This window comes from Colobus angolensis, unplaced genomic scaffold (assembly GCF_000951035.1).
Source record: "Colobus angolensis palliatus isolate OR3802 unplaced genomic scaffold, Cang.pa_1.0 Scaffold5, whole genome shotgun sequence".
NCBI classification, from domain to species: Eukaryota; Metazoa; Chordata; class Mammalia; order Primates; family Cercopithecidae; genus Colobus; species Colobus angolensis.
In genome coordinates, this window is record NW_012118487.1 from 35052369 (window position 1) to 35060279 (window position 7911).

Genomic DNA, 7911 nt, shown 5'->3' on the forward strand with positions numbered 1-7911 from the left:
ATACTCCTATAAACAAAATTTGGAGCATACTTCTAATTTCTCCAAAATTTGGAAACTAGCTGAATTCTTAACATACGACAATAGACTTATTTGCATAAGTTCAATAACAATGTTTTCTTTTTTAACAGGACACAATTGGAATCACTGGTTTTGACTGGAATGGCATGCTTTCAGATATAAACAGTCTCCTTTAAGGAACCAAAGTTGACTTATAGGGCCAATAAAAGCCCCTTGGGAAAGCTGGCCTCACACCCTGTCTACACAGTCCCTGTGGTAAGTAAAGAATGTCACTTTCAGACAGGCCCAGGAGCCCCAGGTTTTCTTGGGACCTCAAGGTGAGGAATTCACCCAATTAATACAATTTTTGCAGGCATAGGCTGGGCTTAAGGCATTAAAGTTGAATCTGAGATTCCTTATGGAATAAAGTTCCAGCAAAGCCAATTAAAAAAAAAAAAAAAAAAGGAGCCCATATGGCAAACAATTATCCATGCTGACTTTATGCAAATACTCCAGCCAAGTATAATAAGACTACAACTTATTTTGTAAATGAATTTGTCTTTGATGTGTCTTTGGTGAAAATGGGACTGGAGAAAGAATTACGTTTCAAAATAAACTGTAGTACATCTACAGTAGTAGATGTAGTAGTCTTGCCTAATGTTTTTCCCTTTTTATTATTTTCTACAGTTTGGACTGAATTCTAAAATTTTTAATGGCTACAAGTCTCCAAAATAATGTTTTCAATTTTTTCTTTCCTTTCCTTTTGTTCCTATTTTTCCTGATTTGAAATCACTAAATATTAAGCTGTACTTTCTTAAAGCCATGAAAACCAAAGCTATAACTTTAGAAGAAAATAACAGTGACCTATTTACATCCATAAACCACTTTTATACCTGCTGCCTACTAACGTACAGACTTTAGAATAATATGGCCTATACTGATTTCCCAAGATCCTCATTTGTTTTTTGTTATTTTCTCCCTTCCTCCCCTATTTTCTCTTTGTAGGATGTGAGGCTTCACAACCTGCTAAAAATGAGCTTTCCTAATAACATGGGACCTACCCATCTAGGAATGAACCATCTTAGCCATGAGAGATTAGATAAAACCTGAGACCAGACACTAATTTTCTTCTAAAATGCTTTATCTGAAAGATTTTAAAAAGAAAAAGGGGGAAATGTGAAGGGAAAATAAATTTTGAGACCCCCAAATCACTAAGCCAAAGGGAAAAGTTGAGCTAGAAAATGTGGTAGTGTGCAAATCTGCCTGTCATGCTATTCCTAAATGAGGTAGCTACACAGATTAAAAAGCTACATACCTCCTTCACATTTGCACACAAGGAAATCCCTTGTGGACAAAGGACAGACAGAACTCAAAGTTATCATCCTTCTGTTCATGTGAGACAAATGTGTATCTGATGGCTTCCTTTGTCCTGTTGTTTCACTAAGCCAGACTAAGGCATGTGACTATTCCTATACCCACCCTCACACATAAATTGTATATTGAGTAAGAGGCTAATCAGAGACTCAAAAGTATGCAACCATTTGTCTCATCTACCTATGACTTGGAAGCCCCCGCTGCTTCGACTTGTCTTGCTTTTCTGGACCGAACCAATGTACATCTTACATATATTGGTGTCTCATGTCTCCCTAAAATGTATAAAACTAAGCTGTGCCTTGATCACCTTGGACAAATGTCATCAGGAAATCCTGAGGCTGTGTCATGGGTGTGTCCTTAACCTTGGCAAAATAAGCTTCCTAAATGGACTGAGACCTGTCTCACATTTTGTGTTCACAATGATTGACAGCCCTTTGTCCTGTGCAGCACGCTGGGTAGGGGCACTATGAAGAAATCAGAGGGCTAACTCAGAAGGCTGGAGCAGGGACAGAACATAAAGGGAGAAAGGGGCCCATGGAAATTATGACTTATCCTCAGTTCTTTATTGGCATCAAGGTTTTTAACAAAAGTCATATAGTATTCCACCTTTAGCTAAAGTTCTTGAGATAACCAAGGAAGACACATTTTATGTGTATGCGTGTGTATGCTGTGTCACAATCAGTCAATTTCTTCTTCATTAGATTGCAAAACTAGATGCTGTAATAAGGAACTTACCAGGCTGGGTTCAGTGGCTCACGCTTGTAATCCCAGCACTTTGGGAGGCCAAGGTGGGTGGATCACCTGAGGTCAGGAGTTCAAAACTAGCCTGACCATATGGTGAAACCCTGTCTCTGCTAAAATATAAAAAATTGGCTGGGCATGGTGGCGGGCACCTTGTAATCCCAGCTACTCAGGATGCTGAGACATGAGGATTGCTTGAACCCAGGAGGCGGAGGCTGCAGTGAGCCAAGATCGTGCCACTGCACACCAACCTGGGCAACAGAGTCTCAAAAAAAAAAAGAACTTCCCTACCAGAATTGCCTTCCAATTCCAGAAAGCCGTGTTTGTAGACTGTCTCCCCTGGGTAACCTTGAAACACCCATGCAACCCAGTCCTCGTGTGCCTGTAGTTAGAATCCACACACTTGAACAGGTAGGCTAACTAGCTATTAATTTATTTTCCTTCTAAAAAACGGCAGTAGTTAGGCTGACCTCTAAATCAAAACTACGGTCATATAAATTACTGAATGTTCTAGCCAACAATGACTCTAATGACCTACAAGCTTCAGACGAATTTTGCCACTTCAACTGTCCAAATATATTCTAGTGCCACTGGGTAAAAAGGAGTCAAGCATTCTATGTTAGAATGTCTGGTGGGGGAAAAAAAGGTATTAAGATTCAAAGGCTACACAGAAATAATATTGTACTATATTTAAGATTTATGTGAGATTTAGTTTGGCAACATGGATAGGACCATCTTCACTGACCTAGCTGCCATGGTAGAATGGTAAAATGCCCTCTTCTCCACCCAACAAACACAAATGCTCAGAATTAAGACATTCCAGTCTGGAGCTGAAGGCTGGCTGCTTCCATCCTCAACCACTAATCATATGTTCTCCATACTGATCCCTCCCTTCTCCTGACCATTCATTCCTTATGATTTGTAAGAACTTTCTCCCCATTAAACCCAAAAGTTTAAGGGCAAGCCTGTCTTACTCAACTTCACATCTTTGTAGTATTTATCTTCAAGGCTCGACAGCGGTTAGTAGTCAACGTATTTTCACATTGCTTGTGATTTTCATCACCAGCAAATGTTACCAGTGGGCCTCCAGTCATTGAAGGCTAAGTGCTCTAGCAATGCTAATTATCATTATTGAAAACACTGAGTGACCTTTATGTGCAAAGCACGAGGAGGGCTACAAACATGTTCAAAACAGTTCTTGCCCTCAAGAGGCTTCTATGGGCCAGAAGCAAATCTTCTAGATCCAAGCTCTTTGAAGCCTGATCCTCTTCAAGGTGTTAATGGAATCAGGTGGTAAAGTCAACATGGGTAAGTTGACTGGTCATTCAGCAAATACTCATGACCATTTAAACTTACATTTAAAAAATAACCTACTTGATAGTACCAGTGAGTTAAGATGTAAGAGTGCATGAAGGGAACAGCCAGGTATCATAAGATTTTAGGTGAACCCAAGAAATGTAGACTTGTACAGGTCAATTAAGCGAAACCTTTCAGAAGACATGCTGATGTTCGACCCAGAGCAATGTGGCTCAGTGTTGGACTGAAAAACAACTCCAGCTTTGACATGGTTTGGGAAGAAAAGGGATGGACTGAGTTCTTTCTTCAGAAATTTGATAAAGCGATCAGGTAAAGAGGACTGAGAATCGAAGCATGTAGCTTTGATCCTCCACTTCTTTTAGGGCTACACCAAAGAGATGGGGATGCGTGCTTTTAAACAAGACTAACTATAGCCTTGGTAAGACAATTACCTGGCTCTGTCACTGCTTGGGCTAAAGCGTTTTCATAAGCTAGGTGTACAGGATTCCAAAGAGGCTACTGTAAGGAAAAACAAAATCATAATAATGAAAAGTCAGCAGACTAGAAATGAAATTAATCGTTGAAGTTAGTTCACTACTAGTGAATGGGAATTCACAAAAAAAAAAAAAAATGAGCTAAAAGAACTAAACAGGCAGAGTTCTTCCTAGAATAAATCAAGGTCAGTGTTGAGGTCACTGGCAAGGAAGTCTGAAGTGGCTTGGACTGAAGCTACTTGTGTTTGGGGAAAAAAGACTTGTTTTCATTGCTCTAGTAATAAGCATAAATAGTGACTCCAAAAGCTTGAAAACTCGAAGACAGCACAACAACCTCTTAGTATGTCATTGTATTTTTTTTAAAAGGACAAAGGGGCAAGTTAGGGCCACAGCCTACTATGAAGCTTTAATACTTGCCTTTCCATTGTGAGTTTAGGCAAGGTCTCTTAGAGACACAAACAAAATTTTGTCATTAGATATAGCTGTTCATTTGCTATTTCTAACGAATTTTTTTTTTTCTCATTTTATGGCTGGCTTCATTGGAGAAAAATGCTAACTAAGCTTCACAGAGAAAATATGGTGAGCCTTTTCAGAGAAACAAAATTTTGAGAAGAAATTGTTAGTGCCCACTTCAGGAATAATCTGACCCTCTTCAAGGTGTTAGTGGAATCAGGTGGTGAATGAAAGTCAACACAGGCAAGCTGAGCGGTCATTCAGCAAATACTCATGACTGTTTAAACTTACATTTTTTTAAAAAAACTCACTCGATAGTAGCAGTGATTATATAGTAACCATTGCCATGGTTAAAACTCAATTCTCCAAACATTGCCTGGGCTTTTTGATACTTCTGTTATTGATACAAACTAGTCAGAAAAATCCATAGGATTTTCTTTGTTCTTATCTGAGATGGGGTGTGGGAATAGGAAAAAGAGAATTTGAGAACAATATAAATAAATATCTATTACTTATTTGAGGAACGCTTTAAAGAGTTAAGCTATTTTATTAGTTTTAGAAGCGTGAATTAGGGAAAACGTGGCCATCTCATAAAATATATTTTTGGATTGGAAATAACCATTATTAAAAATTACCAATGTATAAATACTTGTTTTTAAGCAGTCTTAAATTGTTATAGTAAATAAAGCTCTTAGCAGCTTCATTTAAAAAAATCTATAGTAGTACAGATTAGTAGTATATGCTTATTTACAAGAGGGCAAAAAAACTGAGACAGTAAAAAACCATCCTTATTAGGCTAAAAGAAAGCTAGTGTTTTGTTTTTGAATTTAACTTCCCTTGAACTTTCAAATAGCTATTTAGAAAGCATTAATTTGGGGCCGGGAACAGTGGCTCACACCTGTAATCTAGCACTTTGGGAAGCTGAGGAGAGAGGATCGCCTGAGCCCAGGAGTTTGAGCCCAGCCTGGGCAACATGGCAAAACCCATTTCTACAAAAAATACAAAAATTAGTTGTGCATGGTGGCACACGCTTGTAGTAAATATAGTAATTTTTTTTGAAAAGCTTCAATTTGGAAATGAGCTGAGGAGAAAATCAAGAGAAAAAGGTCTAGTTTAGTGAATGAATGTTTTCCTATATGGAACTTTTTTACATAGTCCTATCCTAAACTATTTCTGCCTCTTCACTTATCCTGTACTCTTTACTGACAAACTGCCCAACTTTATGCTTACTTGAATTTCTGTTTCCAAATACAAATCATCTCCCATGCTAGAGGAGAAATTCTAGTATTTCTAGGAGTGGAGCAAGTGGTGTCACTGTCTATACCAAAAAAAGCCTCTGATTGCAACCCTGGTGCAAGAGGAAAGATTTAGTGGGTCCTACTGCTTTTCTGGACCAAATATCCTTTTTTTTTTTTTTTTTAAAAAAATGCTATTATGAAAAACATTTTTAAAAAGAAAATGTAAAAGACTAGTACTATGGAACCCCACGTATCCACCCACTTATCTCAACAATTGCTAACATTTTGCCATATTTTCTTTGACATCTTTCTCTCCATAGATGTGAATACATATGAATGTATTTTTGCTGAGCCATTTAAAAATAAACTGCAGACATCATGCCACTTTGGCTTTAAGCAGTTTAGGCATGCATTCCCAATAAAGCTGTTCCCCTACATTACCATAATATAGTATCATACCTAAAAAAACATAAGTTCCTAGCAGTGTCAAATACACACTCAAGTGACTCAGTTGTTCCTCCAAATGTCTTAGCTACTTTCTTTGAATTATGATCTCAAATCTGTTGTTTTCTAACAGTATTACTGTTTTTTTTTTCTTTTGTGATGGAGTTTTTGAAGAGACCAAGCCAATTATGTTGTAGAATGTCTCAGATTCTGGATTTGTCCAGTTGATTTTTCTTGGTATCTTTTAACTTTTTCCTTAACCCCCTGTATCTTCTGTACACTGGAATTTAAGGTCAAATACTTGATTCGCTGCAGATTGAATAATTCCAGCAGAAATATGTGATACTGTATAATTTACATCTCATTATAACTAAGGCACGATTACGAATATTCATGATTTTAAATTTGATCACAATTTAGGTTGTAAGCACAAATCTCTTCTTCTTAATGGTTCTTTTTCCCCTTTCAAATTGAGCCATTTGTAGGGTAATACTTTGGTATTATGGAAATAGTCTGTTTTCCATTTCTCTCTCACCTAATGATATTGGCATCCATTGGCCATCCGTGTGAATCAATTATTTTAGTCATAGTTGCAACATGGTGATTTGTCCAATTCTGCCATTCTTTCTCTTACAGAAAGAATGGCCGTTTTAAAAACTGGTCACTCTTCTGTAAACATCCTAATGTCTTAGGTAACATCCTGACATTAATTTAGAGTAAGTTATAAGTATACTGCCTCTTTTGTAACTCATTCAAATGAAATTGCAGTGCAAGCACTGAATATTTTTCTGCATTTGAATTTTGGATCAAAAACCAAAAAAATTTTATACATGACTCCTTTGAATTAAGAACTACGCAAGGAAGCCTGGCACAGTGGCTCACACCTGTAATCCCAGCACTTTGGGAAGCCGATGTGGGCAGAACTACGTATACTGAAGGAGTTTGAGACCAGCCTGATATACATGGTGAAATCCCGTATCTATTAAACGCACCAAACTTAGCTGGGCCTGAGCAACAGAGTGAGACTCTGTCTCAAGAAAGAAAACTATGCAAGGAGTTGGGGATACAGGGTGAAGAAGACAGCCTACCCGGTGCCTTTCTTAAGAGCTGAATGTCTAGTCATAGTAAGTATATATTCCTCAAAGGAAAGAATAATTATCTGCCTAAAGCCTTAGGCAGTTTTTATAAAAAGCTTCCTAACGTAGAATCAGAAATCATTTAGGAAGAGAATAACAGTAAAGTAGCATATATAAATAATTTATCTTGAGTACTTTATTCATTATTCTAAGGCTTCATAATTTAAAAACTTTTCAGGAAGGCCAGGAAGATTAAAGTAACCTTTCCTCTCACTACTCTATAATGCTTTACACTCATTTGAAAAAAAAAAAAAGTTTTTACAGTTTGCTTTTAATAGAACGTCAATAATCAAAGCTCCAAGATGTAGTGAGATGTATGTGGCTTACGTTCTTCTTCCTATGTGCCCTATACCAGCTAGGTGTACATTTCATCGGTAAGTTATTTATATGAACATATACACCTGTACCAAAGGCAAAGTGATATGGAAGTCTTAAGTCATAGAAAGTTACTTTTAAAATCAACAAAATGGTATCCTGTTCCTCTTACATCTTCCTTATGAATCAACAATTCATGCAATCTTTGACAGAGTTCATGGTAAAGCTTAGCTTGGACCCAAACAAAACTGTGGTTTTGGTTCTTGTGGAACAGTTTCACTTGTTTAAAAAACCCAGAATTCTTAGTTCTGATGGCATACTAATCAACTAACTGCACAAGAGTAGTTATGGTATTCAGACTGGACCTAATTTCCTCATATTTCTAGTCTCCTTTTTCCCTACCAGAGCTGATATCAGACTAAC